Here is a 22411-nt window from a genome sequence, read left to right on the forward strand (position 1 = left end):
ACGTCATTTCGTTATACCATATAACGTAATACGGTATAACGTTATACCATATAACGTAATACGTTATAACGATATACCATATAACGTAATACGTTATGACGTTATACTATATAACGTAATACGTTATGACGTTCTTCCATATAACGTAATACGTTATAACGTAATACCATATATCGTAATACGTTATAACGTAATACCATATAACGTAAAACGTCATTTCGTTATACCATATAACGTAATACGTTATAACGTAATACCATATAACGTAATACGTGATAACGTAATACCATATAACGTAATACGTTATGACGTTATACTATATAACGTAATACGTTATAACGTTATACCATATGACGTAATACGTTATGACGTTATACCATATAAAGTAATACGTTATAACGTAATACCATATAACGTAATACGTTATAACGTAATGCCATATAACGTAATTCGTTATAACGTTATACCATATAGTGTACTACGTTATAACGTTATACCATATAACGTAATACGTTATAACGTAATACCATATAACGTAATGCGTTATAACGTTATACCATATAACGTAATACGTTATAACGTTATACCATATAACGTAATACGTTATATCGTTATACCATATAACGTAATACGTTATGACGTTATACCATATAACGTAATACGTTATAACGTTATACCATATAGCGTACTACGTTATAACGTTATACCATATAACGTAATACGTTATAACGTAATACCATATAACGTAATGCGTTATAACGTTATACCATATAACGTAATACGTTATAACGTTATACCATATAACGTAATACGTTATATCGTTATACCATATAACGTAATACGTTATGACGTTATACCATATAACGTAATACGTTATAACGTTATACCATATAACGTAAAACGTCATTTCGTTATACCATATAACGTAATACGTGATAACGTTATACCATATAACGTAATACGTTATAACGTTATACCATATAACGTAATACGTTATATCGTTATACCATATAACGTAATACGTTATGACGTTATACCATATAACGTAATACGTTATAACGTTATACCATATAACGTAAAACGTCATTTCGTTATACCATATAACGTAATACGTGATAACGTTATACCATATAACGTAATACGTTAAAACGTTATACCATATAACGTAATACGTTATAACGTTATACCATATAACGTAATACGTCATAACGTAATACCATATAACGTAATACGGTATAAAGTTATACCATATAACGTAATACGTTATAACGATATACCATATAACGTAATACGTTATAACGTTATACCATATAACGTAATACGTGATAACGTTATACCATATAACGTAATACGTTAAAACGTTATACCATATAACGTAATACGTTATAACGTTATACCATATAACGTACTACGTCATAACGTAATACCATATAACGTAATACGTTATGACGTTATACCATATAACGTAATACGTTATAACGTTATACCATATAACGTAATACGTGATAACGTTATACCATATAACGTAATACGTTATAACGTTATACCATATAACGTAGTACGTTATAACGTTATACCATATAACGTAATACGTTATAACGTTATACCATATAACGCAATACGTTATAACGTTATACCATATAACGTAATACGTTATAACGTAATGCCATATAACGTAATTCGTTATAACGTTATACCATATAGCGTACTACGTTATAACGTTATACCATATAACGTAATACGTTATAACGTAATACCATATAACGTAATACGTTATAACGTTATACCATATAACGTAATACGTGATAACGTTATACCATATAACGTAATACGTTATAACGTTATACCATATAACGTAATACGGTATAACGTTATACCATATAACGTAATACGTTATAACATTATACCATATTACGTAGTACGTTATAACGTTATACCATATAACGTAATACGGTATAACGTTATACCATATAACGTAATACGTTATAACGATATACCATATAACGTAATACGGTATAACGTTATACCATATAACGTAATACGTTATAACATTATACCATATAACGTAGTACGTTATAACGTTATAACATATAACGTAATACGGTATAACGTTATACCATATAACGTAATACGTTATAACGTAATGCCATATAACGTAATACGTGATAAGGTTATACCATATTACGTAATACGTTATAACGTAATACCATATAACGTAAAACGTCATTTCGTTATACCATATAACGTAATGCGGTATAACGTTATACCATATAACGTAATACGTTATAACGATATACCATATAACGTAATACGTTATATCGTTATACCATATAACGTAATACGTTATGACGTTATACCATATAACGTAATACGTTATAACGTTATACCATATAACGTAAAACGTCATTTCGTTATACCATATAACGTAATACGTGATAACGTTATACCATATAACGTAATACGTTAAAACGTTATACCATATATCGTAATACGTTATAACGTTATACCATATAACGTAATACGTCATAACGTAATACCATATAACGTAATACGGTATAAAGTTATACCATATAACGTAATACGTTATAACGATATACCATATAACGTAATACGTTATAACGTTATACCATATAACGTAATACGTGATAACGTTATACCATATAACGTAATACGTTAAAACGTTATACCATATAACGTAATACGTTATAACGTTATACCATATAACGTACTACGTCATAACGTAATACCATATAACGTAATACGTTATGACGTTATACCATATAACGTAATACGTTATAACGTTATACCATATAACGTAATACGTGATAACGTTATACCATATAACGTAATACGTTATAACGTTATACCATATAACGTAGTACGTTATAACGTTATACCATATAACGTAATACGTTATAACGTTATACCATATAACGCAATACGTTATAACGTTATACCATATAACGTAATACGTTATAACGTAATGCCATATAACGTAATTCGTTATAACGTTATACCATATAGCGTACTACGTTATAACGTTATACCATATAACGTAATACGTTATAACGTAATACCATATAACGTAATACGTTATAACGTTATACCATATAACGTAATACGTGATAACGTTATACCATATAACGTAATACGTTATAACGTTATACCATATAACGTAATACGGTATAACGTTATACCATATAACGTAATACGTTATAACATTATACCATATAACGTAGTACGTTATAACGTTATACCATATAACGTAATACGGTATAACGTTATACCATATAACGTAATACGTTATAACGATATACCATATAACGTAATACGGTATAACGTTATACCATATAACGTAATACGTTATAACATTATACCATATAACGTAGTACGTTATAACGTTATAACATATAACGTAATACGGTATAACGTTATACCATATAACGTAATACGTTATAACGTAATGCCATATAACGTAATACGTGATAAGGTTATACCATATTACGTAATACGTTATAACGTAATACCATATAACGTAAAACGTCATTTCGTTATACCATATAACGTAATGCGGTATAACGTTATACCATATAACGTAATACGTTATAACGATATACCATATAACGTAATACGTTATAACGTTATACCATATAACGTAATACGTTATAACGTTATACCATATAACCTAATACGTCATAACGTAATACCATATAACGTAATACGTTATGACGTTCTTCCATATAACGTAATACGTTACAACGTAATACCATATATCGTAATACGTTATAACGTAATACCATATAACGTAAAACGTCATTTCGTTATACCATATAACGTAATACGTTATAACGTAATACCATATAACGTAATACGTGATAACGTAATACCATATAACGTAATACGTTATGACGTTATACTATATAACGTAATACGTTATAACGTTATACAATATAACGTAATACGTTATAACGTTATACCATATAACGTAATACGTTATAACGTTATACCATGTAACGTAATACGTTATAACGTAATGCCATATAACGTAATTCGTTATAACGTTATACCATATAGCGTACTACGTTATAACGTTATACCATATAACGTAATACGTTATAACGTAATACCATATAACGTAATACGTTATAACGTTATACCATATAACGTAATACGTGATAACGTTATACCATATAACGTAATACGTTAAAACGTTATACCATATAACGTAATACGTTATAACGTTATACCATATAACGTAATACGTTATAACGTTATACCATATAACGTAATACGTTATAACGTTATACCATATAACGTAATACGTTAAAACGTTATACCACATAACGTAATACGTTATAACGTAATACCATATAACGTAATACGTTATAACTTAATACCATATGACATAAAACGTCATTTCGTTATACCATATAACGTAAAACGTCATTTCGTTATACCATATAACGTAATACGTCATAACGTAATACGTCATAACGTAATACCATATAACGTAATACGTTATGACGTTATACCATATAACGTAATACGTTATAACGTTATACCATATAACGTAAAACGTCATTTCGTTATACCATATAACGTAATACGTCATAACGTAATGCGTCATAACGTAATACCATATAACGTAATACGTTGTGACGTTATACCATATAACGTAATACGTTATAACGTTATACCATATAACGTAATACGTTATAACGTTATACCATATAACGTAATACGTGATAACGTTATACCATATAACGTAATACGTTATAACGATATACCATATAACGTAATACGTTATAACGTTATACCATATAACGTAATACGTTATAACGTAATGCCATATAACGTAATTCGTTATAACGTTATACCATATAGCGTACTACGTTATAACGTTATACCATATAGCGTAATACGTTAAAACGTTATACCATATAACGTAATACGTTATAACGTAATACCATATAACGTAAAACGTCATTTCGTTATACCATATAACGTAATACGTCATAACGTAATACGTCATAACGTAATACCATATAACGTAATACGTTATGACGTTATACCATATAACGTAATACGTTATAACGTTATACCATATAACGTAAAACGTCATTTCGTTATACCATATAACGTAATACGTCATAACGTAATGCGTCATAACGTAATACCATATAACGTAATACGTTGTGACGTTATACCATATAACGTAATACGTTATAACGTTATACCATATAACGTAATACGTTATAACGTTATACCATATAACGTAATACGTGATAACGTTATACCATATAACGTAATACGTTATAACGATATACCATATGATGTAATACGTTATGACGTTATACCATATAAAGTAATACGTTATAACGTAATACCATATAACGTAATACGTTATAACGTAATACCATATAACGTAAAACGTCATTTCGTTATACCATATAACGTAATACGGTATAACGTTATACCATATAACGTAATACGTTATAACGATATACCATATAACGTAATACGTTATAACGTTATACCATATAACGTAATACGTTATAACGTAATGCCATATAACGTAATTCGTTATAACGTTATACCATATAGCGTACTACGTTATAACGTTATACCATATAGCGTAATACGTTAAAACGTTATACCATATAACGTAATACGTTATAACGTAATACCATATAACGTAAAACGTCATTTCGTTATACCATATAACGTAATACGTCATAACGTAATACGTCATAACGTAATACCATATAACGTAATACGTTATGACGTTATACCATATAACGTAATACGTTAAAACGTTATACCATATAACGTAATACGTTATAACGTTATACCATATAACGTAATACGTGATAACGTAATACCATATAACGTAATACGTTATGATGTTATACCATATAACGTAATACGTTATAAGGTAATACCATATAACGTAATACGTTATAACGTAATACCATATAACGTAAATCGTCATTTCGTTATACCATATAACGTAATACGTTATAACGTAATACCATATAACGTAACACGTTATAACGTTATACCATATAACGTAATACGTGATAACGTTATACCATATAACGTAATACGTTAAAACGTTATACCATATAACGTAATACGTTATAACGTTATACCATATAACGTAATACGTGATAACGTTATACCATATAACGTAATACGTTATAACGTTATACCATATAACGTAATACGTCATAACGTAATACCATATAACGTAATACGTTATGACGTTATACCATATAACGTAATACGTGATAACGTTATACCATATAACGTAATACGTTAAAACGTTATACCATATAACGTAAAACGTCATTTCGTTATACCATATAACGTAATACGTCATAACGTAATACGTCATAACGTAATACCATATAACGTAATACGTTATGACGTTATACCATATAACGTAATACGTTATAACGTTATACCATATAACGTAAAACGTCATTTCGTTATACCATATAACGTAATACGTCATAACGTAATACGTCATAACGTAATACCATATAACGTAATAAGTTGTGACGTTATACCATATAACGTAATACGTTATAACGTTATACCATATAACGTAATACGTTATAACGTTATACCATATAACGTAATACGTGATAACGTTATACCATATAACGTAATACGTTATAACGATATACCATATGACGTAATACGTTATGACGTTATACCATATAAAGTAATACGTTATAACGTAATACCATATAACGTAATACGTTATAACGTAATACCATATAACGTAAAACGTCATTTCGTTATACCATATAACGTAATACGGTATAACGTTATACCATATAACGTAATACGTTATGACGTTATACCATATAACGTAATACGCTATAACGTTATACCATATAACGTAATACGTTATAACGTTATACCATATAACGTAATACGTTATAACGTTATACCATATAACGCAATACGTTATAACGTAATACCATATAACGTAATACGTTATAACGTTATACCATATAACGTAATACGTGATAACGATATACCATATAACGTAATACGTTAAAACGTTATACCATATAACGTAATACGTTATAACGTTATACCATATAACGTAATACGTGATAACGTTATACCATATAACGTAATACGTTATAACGTTATACCATATAACGTAATACGTCATAACGTAATACCATATAACGTAATACGTTATAACGTTATACCATATAACGTAATACGTTAAAACGTTATACCATATAACGTAATACGTTATAACGTTATACCATATAACGTAATACGTGATAACGTTATACCATATAACGTAATACGTTATGACGTTATACTATATAACGTAATACGTTATAACGTTATACCATATGACGTAATACGTTATGACGTTATACCATATAAAGTAATACGTTATAACGTAATACCATATAACGTAATACGTTATAACGTAATACCATATAACGTAAAACGTCATTTCGTTATACCATATAACGTAATACGGTATAACGTTATACCATATAACGTAATACGTTATAACGATATACCATATAACGTAATACGTTATGACGTTATACTATATAACGTAATACGTTATGACGTTCTTCCATATAACGTAATACGTTATAACGTAATACCATATATCGTAATACGTTATAACGTAATACCATATAACGTAAAACGTCATTTCGTTATACCATATAACGTAATACGTTATAACGTAATACCATATATCGTAATACGTGATAACGTAATACCATATAACGTAATACGTTATGACGTTATACTATATAACGTAATACGTTATAACGTTATACCATATGACGTAATACGTTATGACGTTATACCATATAAAGTAATACGTTATAACGTAATACCATATAACGTAATACGTTATAACGTAATACCATATAACGTAAAACGTCATTTCGTTATACCATATAACGTAATACGGTATAACGTTATACCATATAACGTAATACGTTATAACGATATACCATATAACGTAATACGTTATAACGTTATACCATATAACGTAATACGTTATAACGTTATACCATATAACGTAATACGGTATAACGTTATACCATATAACGTAATACGTTATAACATTACACCATATAACGTAGTACGTTATAACGTTATACCATATAACGTAATACGGTATAACGTTATACCATATAACGTAATACGTTATAACGTTATACCATATAACGTAGTACGTTATAACGTTATACCATATAACGTAATACGTTATAACGTTATACCATATAACGTAATACGTTATAACGTTATACCATATAACGTAATACGTTATAACGTAATGCCATATAACGTAATTCGTTATAACGTTATACCATATAGCGTACTACGTTATAACGTTATACCATATAACGTAATACGTTATAACGTAATACCATATAACGTAATGCGTTATAACGTTATACCATATAACGTAATACGTTATAACGTTATACCATATAACGTAATACGTTATATCGTTATACCATATAACGTAATACGTTATGACGTTATACCATATAACGTAATACGTTATAACGTTATACCATATAACGTAAAACGTCATTTCGTTATACCATATAACGTAATACGTGATAACGTTATACCATATAACGTAATACGTTAAAACGTTATACCATATAACGTAATACGTTATAACGTTATACCATATAACGTAATACGTCATAACGTAATACCATATAACGTAATACGGTATAACGTTATACCATATAACGTAATACGTTATAACGATATACCATATAACGTAATACGTTATAACGTTATACCATATAACGTAATACGTGATAACGTTATACCATATAACGTAATACGTTAAAACGTTATACCATATAACGTAATACGTTATAACGTTATACCATATAACGTACTACGTCATAACGTAATACCATATAACGTAATACGTTATGACGTTATACCATATAACGTAATACGTTATAACGTTATACCATATAACGTAATACGTGATAACGTTATACCATATAACGTAATACGTTATAACGTTATACCATATAACGTAGTACGTTATAACGTTATACCATATAACGTAATACGTTATAACGTTATACCATGTAACGTAATACGTTATAACGTAATGCCATATAACGTAATTCGTTATAACGTTATACCATATAGCGTACTACGTTATAACGTTATACCATATAACGTAATACGTTATAACGTAATACCATATAACGTAATACGTTATAACGTTATACCATATAACGTAATACGTGATAACGTTATACCATATAACGTAATACGTTAAAACGTTATACCATATAACGTAATACGTTATAACGTTATACCATATAACGTAATACGTTATAACGTTATACCATATAACGTAATACGTTATAACGTTATACCATATAACGTAATACGTTAAAACGTTATACCACATAACGTAATACGTTATAACGTAATACCATATAACGTAATACGTTATAACTTAATACCATATAACATAAAACGTCATTTCGTTATACCATATAACGTAAAACGTCATTTCGTTATACCATATAACGTAATACGTCATAACGTAATACGTCATAACGTAATACCATATAACGTAATACGTTATGACGTTATACCATATAACGTAATACGTTATAACGTTATACCATATAACGTAAAACGTCATTTCGTTATACCATATAACGTAATACGTCATAACGTAATGCGTCATAACGTAATACCATATAACGTAATACGTTGTGACGTTATACCATATAACGTAATACGTTATAACGTTATACCATATAACGTAATACGTTATAACGTTATACCATATAACGTAATACGTGATAACGTTATACCATATAACGTAATACGTTATAACGATATACCATATAACGTAATACGTTATAACGTTATACCATATAACGTAATACGTTATAACGTAATGCCATATAACGTAATTCGTTATAACGTTATACCATATAGCGTACTACGTTATAACGTTATACCATATAGCGTAATACGTTAAAACGTTATACCATATAACGTAATACGTTATAACGTAATACCATATAACGTAAAACGTCATTTCGTTATACCATATAACGTAATACGTCATAACGTAATACGTCATAACGTAATACCATATAACGTAATACGTTATGACGTTATACCATATAACGTAATACGTTATAACGTTATACCATATAACGTAAAACGTCATTTCGTTATACCATATAACGTAATACGTCATAACGTAATGCGTCATAACGTAATACCATATAACGTAATACGTTGTGACGTTATACCATATAACGTAATACGTTATAACGTTATACCATATAACGTAATACGTTATAACGTAATACCATATAACGTAAAACGTCATTTCGTTATACCATATAACGTAATACGGTATAACGTTATACCATATAACGTAATACGTTATAACGATATACCATATAACGTAATACGTTATGACGTTATACTATATAACGTAATACGTTATGACGTTCTTCCATATAACGTAATACGTTATAACGTAATACCATATATCGTAATACGTTATAACGTAATACCATATAACGTAAAACGTCATTTCGTTATACCATATAACGTAATACGTTATAACGTAATACCATATATCGTAATACGTGATAACGTAATACCATATAACGTAATACGTTATGACGTTATACTATATAACGTAATACGTTATAACGTTATACCATATGACGTAATACGTTATGACGTTATACCATATAAAGTAATACGTTATAACGTAATACCATATAACGTAATACGTTATAACGTAATACCATATAACGTAAAACGTCATTTCGTTATACCATATAACGTAATACGGTATAACGTTATACCATATAACGTAATACGTTATAACGATATACCATATAACGTAATACGTTATAACGTTATACCATATAACGTAATACGTTATAACGTTATACCATATAACGTAATACGGTATAACGTTATACCATATAACGTAATACGTTATAACATTACACCATATAACGTAGTACGTTATAACGTTATACCATATAACGTAATACGGTATAACGTTATACCATATAACGTAATACGTTATAACGTTATACCATATAACGTAGTACGTTATAACGTTATACCATATAACGTAATACGTTATAACGTTATACCATATAACGTAATACGTTATAACGTTATACCATATAACGTAATACGTTATAACGTAATGCCATATAACGTAATTCGTTATAACGTTATACCATATAGCGTACTACGTTATAACGTTATACCATATAACGTAATACGTTATAACGTAATACCATATAACGTAATGCGTTATAACGTTATACCATATAACGTAATACGTTATAACGTTATACCATATAACGTAATACGTTATATCGTTATACCATATAACGTAATACGTTATGACGTTATACCATATAACGTAATACGTTATAACGTTATACCATATAACGTAAAACGTCATTTCGTTATACCATATAACGTAATACGTGATAACGTTATACCATATAACGTAATACGTTAAAACGTTATACCATATAACGTAATACGTTATAACGTTATACCATATAACGTAATACGTCATAACGTAATACCATATAACGTAATACGGTATAACGTTATACCATATAACGTAATACGTTATAACGATATACCATATAACGTAATACGTTATAACGTTATACCATATAACGTAATACGTGATAACGTTATACCATATAACGTAATACGTTAAAACGTTATACCATATAACGTAATACGTTATAACGTTATACCATATAACGTACTACGTCATAACGTAATACCATATAACGTAATACGTTATGACGTTATACCATATAACGTAATACGTTATAACGTTATACCATATAACGTAATACGTGATAACGTTATACCATATAACGTAATACGTTATAACGTTATACCATATAACGTAGTACGTTATAACGTTATACCATATAACGTAATACGTTATAACGTTATACCATGTAACGTAATACGTTATAACGTAATGCCATATAACGTAATTCGTTATAACGTTATACCATATAGCGTACTACGTTATAACGTTATACCATATAACGTAATACGTTATAACGTAATACCATATAACGTAATACGTTATAACGTTATACCATATAACGTAATACGTGATAACGTTATACCATATAACGTAATACGTTAAAACGTTATACCATATAACGTAATACGTTATAACGTTATACCATATAACGTAATACGTTATAACGTTATACCATATAACGTAATACGTTATAACGTTATACCATATAACGTAATACGTTAAAACGTTATACCACATAACGTAATACGTTATAACGTAATACCATATAACGTAATACGTTATAACTTAATACCATATAACATAAAACGTCATTTCGTTATACCATATAACGTAAAACGTCATTTCGTTATACCATATAACGTAATACGTCATAACGTAATACGTCATAACGTAATACCATATAACGTAATACGTTATGACGTTATACCATATAACGTAATACGTTATAACGTTATACCATATAACGTAAAACGTCATTTCGTTATACCATATAACGTAATACGTCATAACGTAATGCGTCATAACGTAATACCATATAACGTAATACGTTGTGACGTTATACCATATAACGTAATACGTTATAACGTTATACCATATAACGTAATACGTTATAACGTTATACCATATAACGTAATACGTGATAACGTTATACCATATAACGTAATACGTTATAACGATATACCATATAACGTAATACGTTATAACGTTATACCATATAACGTAATACGTTATAACGTAATGCCATATAACGTAATTCGTTATAACGTTATACCATATAGCGTACTACGTTATAACGTTATACCATATAGCGTAATACGTTAAAACGTTATACCATATAACGTAATACGTTATAACGTAATACCATATAACGTAAAACGTCATTTCGTTATACCATATAACGTAATACGTCATAACGTAATACGTCATAACGTAATACCATATAACGTAATACGTTATGACGTTATACCATATAACGTAATACGTTATAACGTTATACCATATAACGTAAAACGTCATTTCGTTATACCATATAACGTAATACGTCATAACGTAATGCGTCATAACGTAATACCATATAACGTAATACGTTGTGACGTTATACCATATAACGTAATACGTTATAACGTTATACCATATAACGTAATACGTTATAACGTTATACCATATAACGTAATACGTGATAACGTTATACCATATAACGTAATACGTTATAACGATATACCATATGATGTAATACGTTATGACGTTATACCATATAAAGTAATACGTTATAACGTAATACCATATAACGTAATACGTTATAACGTAATACCATATAACGTAAAACGTCATTTCGTTATACCATATAACGTAATACGGTATAACGTTATACCATATAACGTAATACGTTATAACGATATACCATATAACGTAATACGTTATAACGTTATACCATATAACGTAATACGTTATAACGTAATGCCATATAACGTAATTCGTTATAACGTTATACCATATAGCGTACTACGTTATAACGTTATACCATATAGCGTAATACGTTAAAACGTTATACCATATAACGTAATACGTTATAACGTAATACCATATAACGTAAAACGTCATTTCGTTATACCATATAACGTAATACGTCATAACGTAATACGTCATAACGTAATACCATATAACGTAATACGTTATGACGTTATACCATATAACGTAATACGTTAAAACGTTATACCATATAATGTAATACGTTATAACGTTATACCATATAACGTAATACGTGATAACGTAATACCATATAACGTAATACGTTATGATGTTATACCATATAACGTAATACGTTATAAGGTAATACCATATAACGTAATACGTTATAACGTAATACCATATAACGTAAATCGTCATTTCGTTATACCATATAACGTAATACGTTATAACGTAATACTATATAACGTAACACGTTATAACGTTATACCATATAACGTAATACGTGATAACGTTATACCATATAACGTAATACGTTAAAACGTTATACCATATAACGTAATACGTTATAACGTTATACCATATAACGTAATACGTGATAACGTTATACCATATAACGTAATACGTTATAACGTTATACCATATAACGTAATACGTCATAACGTAATACCATATAACGTAATACGTTATGACGTTATACCATATAACGTAATACGTGATAACGTTATACCATATAACGTAATACGTTAAAACGTTATACCATATAACGTAAAACGTCATTTCGTTATACCATATAACGTAATACGTCATAACGTAATACGTCATAACGTAATACCATATAACGTAATACGTTATGACGTTATACCATATAACGTAATACGTTATAACGTTATACCATATAACGTAAAACGTCATTTCGTTATACCATATAACGTAATACGTCATAACGTAATACGTCATAACGTAATACCATATAACGTAATAAGTTGTGACGTTATACCATATAACGTAATACGTTATAACGTTATACCATATAACGTAATACGTTATAACGTTATACCATATAACGTAATACGTGATAACGTTATACCATATGACGTAATACGTTATAACGATATACCATATGACGTAATACGTTATGACGTTATACCATATAAAGTAATACGTTATAACGTAATACCATATAACGTAATACGTTATAACGTAATACCATATAACGTAAAACGTCATTTCGTTATACCATATAACGTAATACGGTATAACGTTATACCATACAACGTAATACGTTATGACGTTATACCATATAACGTAATACGCTATAACGTTATACCATATAACGTAATACGTTATAACGTTATACCATATAACGTAATACGTTATAACGTTATACCATATAACGCAATACGTTATAACGTAATACCATATAACGTAATACGTTATAACGTTATACCATATAACGTAATACGTGATAACGATATACCATATAACGTAATACGTTAAAACGTTATACCATATAACGTAATACGTTATAACGTTATACCATATAACGTAATACGTGATAACGTTATACCATATAACGTAATACGTTATAACGTTATACCATATAACGTAATACGTCATAACGTAATACCATATAACGTAATACGTTATAACGTTATACCATATAACGTAATACGTTAAAACGTTATACCATATAACGTAATACGTTATAACGTTATACCATATAACGTAATACGTGATAACGTTATACCATATAACGTAATACGTTATGACGTTATACTATATAACGTAATACGTTATAACGTTATACCATATGACGTAATACGTTATGACGTTATACCATATAAAGTAATACGTTATAACGTAATACCATATAACGTAATACGTTATAACGTAATACCATATAACGTAAAACGTCATTTCGTTATACCATATAACGTAATACGGTATAACGTTATACCATATAACGTAATACGTTATAACGATATACCATATAACGTAATACGTTATGACGTTATACTATATAACGTAATACGTTATGACGTTCTTCCATATAACGTAATACGTTATAACGTAATACCATATATCGTAATACGTTATAACGTAATACCATATAACGTAAAACGTCATTTCGTTATACCATATAACGTAATACGTTATAACGTAATACCATATATCGTAATACGTGATAACGTAATACCATATAACGTAATACGTTATGACGTTATACTATATAACGTAATACGTTATAACGTTATACCATATGACGTAATACGTTATGACGTTATACCATATAAAGTAATACGTTATAACGTAATACCATATAACGTAATACGTTATAACGTAATACCATATAACGTAAAACGTCATTTCGTTATACCATATAACGTAATACGGTATAACGTTATACCATATAACGTAATACGTTATAACGATATACCATATAACGTAATACGTTATAACGTTATACCATATAACGTAATACGTTATAACGTTATACCATATAACGTAATACGGTATAACGTTATACCATATAACGTAATACGTTATAACATTATACCATATAACGTAGTACGTTATAACGTTATACCATATAACGTAATACGGTATAACGTTATACCATATAACGTAATACGTTATAACGTTATACCATATAACGTAGTACGTTATAACGTTATACCATATAACGTAATACGTTATAACGTTATACCATATAACGTAATACGTTATAACGTTATACCATATAACGTAATACGTTATAACGTAATGCCATATAACGTAATTCGTTATAACGTTATACCATATAGCGTACTACGTTATAACGTTATACCATATAACGTAATACGTTATAACGTAATACCATATAACGTAATGCGTTATAACGTTATACCATATAACGTAATACGTTATAACGTTATACCATATAACGTAATACGTTATATCGTTATACCATATAACGTAATACGTTATGACGTTATACCATATAACGTAATACGTTATAACGTTATACCATATAACGTAAAACGTCATTTCGTTATACCATATAACGTAATACGTGATAACGTTATACCATATAACGTAATACGTTAAAACGTTATACCATATAACGTAATACGTTATAACGTTATACCATATAACGTAATACGTCATAACGTAATACCATATAACGTAATACGGTATAACGTTATACCATATAACGTAATACGTTATAACGATATACCATATAACGTAATACGTTATAACGTTATACCATATAACGTAATACGTGATAACGTTATACCATATAACGTAATACGTTAAAACGTTATACCATATAACGTAATACGTTATAACGTTATACCATATAACGTACTACGTCATAACGTAATACCATATAACGTAATACGTTATGACGTTATACCATATAACGTAATACGTTATAACGTTATACCATATAACGTAATACGTGATAACGTTATACCATATAACGTAATACGTTATAACGTTATACCATATAACGTAGTACGTTATAACGTTATACCATATAACGTAATACGTTATAACGTTATACCATGTAACGTAATACGTTATAACGTAATGCCATATAACGTAATTCGTTATAACGTTATACCATATAGCGTACTACGTTATAACGTTATACCATATAACGTAATACGTTATAACGTAATACCATATAACGTAATACGTTATAACGTTATACCATATAACGTAATACGTGATAACGTTATACCATATAACGTAATACGTTAAAACGTTATACCATATAACGTAATACGTTATAACGTTATACCATATAACGTAATACGTTATAACGTTATACCATATAACGTAATACGTTATAACGTTATACCATATAACGTAATACGTTAAAACGTTATACCACATAACGTAATACGTTATAACGTAATACCATATAACGTAATACGTTATAACTTAATACCATATAACATAAAACGTCATTTCGTTATACCATATAACGTAAAACGTCATTTCGTTATACCATATAACGTAATACGTCATAACGTAATACGTCATAACGTAATACCATATAACGTAATACGTTATGACGTTATACCATATAACGTAATACGTTATAACGTTATACCATATAACGTAAAACGTCATTTCGTTATACCATATAACGTAATACGTCATAACGTAATGCGTCATAACGTAATACCATATAACGTAATACGTTGTGACGTTATACCATATAACGTAATACGTTATAACGTTATACCATATAACGTAATACGTTATAACGTTATACCATATAACGTAATACGTGATAACGTTATACCATATAACGTAATACGTTATAACGATATACCATATAACGTAATACGTTATAACGTTATACCATATAACGTAATACGTTATAACGTAATGCCATATAACGTAATTCGTTATAACGTTATACCATATAGCGTACTACGTTATAACGTTATACCATATAGCGTAATACGTTAAAACGTTATACCATATAACGTAATACGTTATAACGTAATACCATATAACGTAAAACGTCATTTCGTTATACCATATAACGTAATACGTCATAACGTAATACGTCATAACGTAATACCATATAACGTAATACGTTATGACGTTATACCATATAACGTAATACGTTATAACGTTATACCATATAACGTAAAACGTCATTTCGTTATACCATATAACGTAATACGTCATAACGTAATGCGTCATAACGTAATACCATATAACGTAATACGTTGTGACGTTATACCATATAACGTAATACGTTATAACGTTATACCATATAACGTAATACGTTATAACGTTATACCATATAACGTAATACGTGATAACGTTATACCATATAACGTAATACGTTATAACGATATACCATATGATGTAATACGTTATGACGTTATACCATATAAAGTAATACGTTATAACGTAATACCATATAACGTAATACGTTATAACGTAATACCATATAACGTAAAACGTCATTTCGTTATACCATATAACGTAATACGGTATAACGTTATACCATATAACGTAATACGTTATAACGATATACCATATAACGTAATACGTTATAACGTTATACCATATAACGTAATACGTTATAACGTAATGCCATATAACGTAATTCGTTATAACGTTATACCATATAGCGTACTACGTTATAACGTTATACCATATAGCGTAATACGTTAAAACGTTATACCATATAACGTAATACGTTATAACGTAATACCATATAACGTAAAACGTCATTTCGTTATACCATATAACGTAATACGTCATAACGTAATACGTCATAACGTAATACCATATAACGTAATACGTTATGACGTTATACCATATAACGTAATACGTTAAAACGTTATACCATATAACGTAATACGTTATAACGTTATACCATATAACGTAATACGTGATAACGTAATACCATATAACGTAATACGTTATGATGTTATACCATATAACGTAATACGTTATAAGGTAATACCATATAACGTAATACGTTATAACGTAATACCATATAACGTAAATCGTCATTTCGTTATACCATATAACGTAATACGTTATAACGTAATACCATATAACGTAACACGTTATAACGTTATACCATATAACGTAATACGTGATAACGTTATACCATATAACGTAATACGTTAAAACGTTATACCATATAACGTAATACGTTATAACGTTATACCATATAACGTAATACGTGATAACGTTATACCATATAACGTAATACGTTATAACGTTATACCATATAACGTAATACGTCATAACGTAATACCATATAACGTAATACGTTATGACGTTATACCATATAACGTAATACGTGATAACGTTATACCATATAACGTAATACGTTAAAACGTTATACCATATAACGTAAAACGTCATTTCGTTATACCATATAACGTAATACGTCATAACGTAATACGTCATAACGTAATACCATATAACGTAATACGTTATGACGTTATACCATATAACGTAATACGTTATAACGTTATACCATATAACGTAAAACGTCATTTCGTTATACCATATAACGTAATACGTCATAACGTAATACGTCATAACGTAATACCATATAACGTAATAAGTTGTGACGTTATACCATATAACGTAATACGTTATAACGTTATACCATATAACGTAATACGTTATAACGTTATACCATATAACGTAATACGTGATAACGTTATACCATATAACGTAATACGTTATAACGATATACCATATGACGTAATACGTTATGACGTTATACCATATAAAGTAATACGTTATAACGTAATGCCATATAACGTAATACGTTATAACGTAATACCATATAACGTAAAACGTCATTTCGTTATACCATATAACGTAATACGGTATAACGTTATACCATATAACGTAATACGTTATGACGTTATACCATATAACGTAATACGCTATAACGTTATACCATATAACGTAATACGTTATAACGTTATACCATATAACGTAATACGTTATAACGTTATACCATATAACGCAATACGTTATAACGTAATACCATATAACGTAATACGTTATAACGTTATACCATATAACGTAATACGTGATAACGATATACCATATAACGTAATACGTTAAAACGATATACCATATAACGTAATACGTTATAACGTTATACCATATAACGTAATACGTGATAACGTTATACCATATAACGTAATACGTTATAACGTTATACCATATAACGTAATACGTCATAACGTAATACCATATAACGTAATACGTTATAACGTTATACCATATAACGTAATACGTTAAAACGTTATACCATATAACGTAATACGTTATAACGTTATACCATATAACGTAATACGTGATAACGTTATACCATATAACGTAATACGTTATAACGTAATGCCATATAACGTAATACGTTATAACGTAATACCATATAACGTAAAACGTCATTTCGTTATACCATATAACGTAATACGGTATAACGTTATACCATATAACGTAATACGTTATAGCGATATACCATATAACGTAATACGTTATAACGTTATACCATATAACGTAATACGTTATAACGTAATGCCATATAACGTAATTCGTTATAACGTTATACCATATAGCGTACTACGTTATAACGTTATACCATATAGCGTAATACGTTAAAACGTTATACCATATAACGTAATACGTTATAACGTTATACCATATAACGTAATACGTTATAACGATATACCATATGACGTAATACGTTATGACGTTATACCATATAAAGTAATACGTTATAACGTAATACCATATAACGTAATACGTTATAACGTAATACCATATAACGTAAAACGTCATTTCGTTATACCATATAACGTAATACGTCATAACGTAATACGTCATAACGTAATACCATATAACGTAATACGTTGTGACGTTATACCATATAACGTAATACGTTATAACGTTATACCATATAACGTAATACGTTATAACGTTATACCATGTAACGTAATACGTTATAACGTAATACCATATAACGTAATACGTTATAACGTAATGCCATATAAAGTAATACGTGATAAGGTTATACCATATAACGTAATACGTCATAACGTAATACCATATAACGTAATACGTTATAACGTAATACCATATAACGTAAAACGTCATTTCGTTATACCATATAACGTAATACGGTATAACGTTATACCATATAACGTAATACGTTATAACGTTATACCATATAACGTAATACGTTATAACGTTATACCATATAACGTAATACGTTATAACGTTATACCATATAACGTAATACGTCATAACGTAATACCATATAACGTAATACGTTATAACGTTATACCATATAACGTAATACGTTAAAACGTTATACCATATAACGTAATACGTTATAACGTTATACCATATAACGTAATACGTGATAACGTTATACCATATAACGTAATACGTTATAACGTAATGCCATATAACGTAATACGTTATAACGTAATACCATATAACGTAATACGTGATAACGTTATACCATATAACGTAATACGTTATAACGATATACCATATGACGTAATACGTTATGACGTTATACCATATAAAGTAATACGTTATAACGTAATACCATATAACGTAATACGTTATAACGTAATACCATATAACGTAAAACGTCATTTCGTTATACCATATAACGTAATACGTTGTGACGTTATACCATATAACGTAATACGTTATAACGTTATACCATATAACGTAATACGTTATAACGTTATACCATATAACGTAATACGTGATAACGTTATACCATATAACGTAATACGTTATAACGTTATACCATATAACGTAATACGTTATAACGTAATACCATATAACGTAATACGTTATAACGTTATACCATATAACGTAATACGTGATAACGATATACCATATAACGTAATACGTTAAAACGTTATACCATATAACGTAATACGTTATAACGTTATACCATATAACGTAATACGTGATAACGTTATACCATATAACGTAATACGTTATAACGTTATACCATATAACGTAATACGTCATAACGTAATACCATATAACGTAATACGTTATAACGTTATACCATATAACGTAATACGTTAAAACGTTATACCATATAACGTAATACGTTATAACGTTATACCATATAACGTAATACGTGATAACGTTATACCATATAACGTAATACGTTATAACGTAATGCCATATAACGTAATACGTTATAACGTAATACCATATAACGTAAAACGTCATTTCGTTATACCATATAACGTAATACGGTATAACGTTATACCATATAACGTAATA

The sequence above is a fragment of the Bombus vancouverensis genome, chromosome 6 (genome assembly GCF_051014615.1).
Source record: "Bombus vancouverensis nearcticus chromosome 6, iyBomVanc1_principal, whole genome shotgun sequence".
Classification (NCBI taxonomy): Eukaryota; Metazoa; Arthropoda; class Insecta; order Hymenoptera; family Apidae; genus Bombus; species Bombus vancouverensis.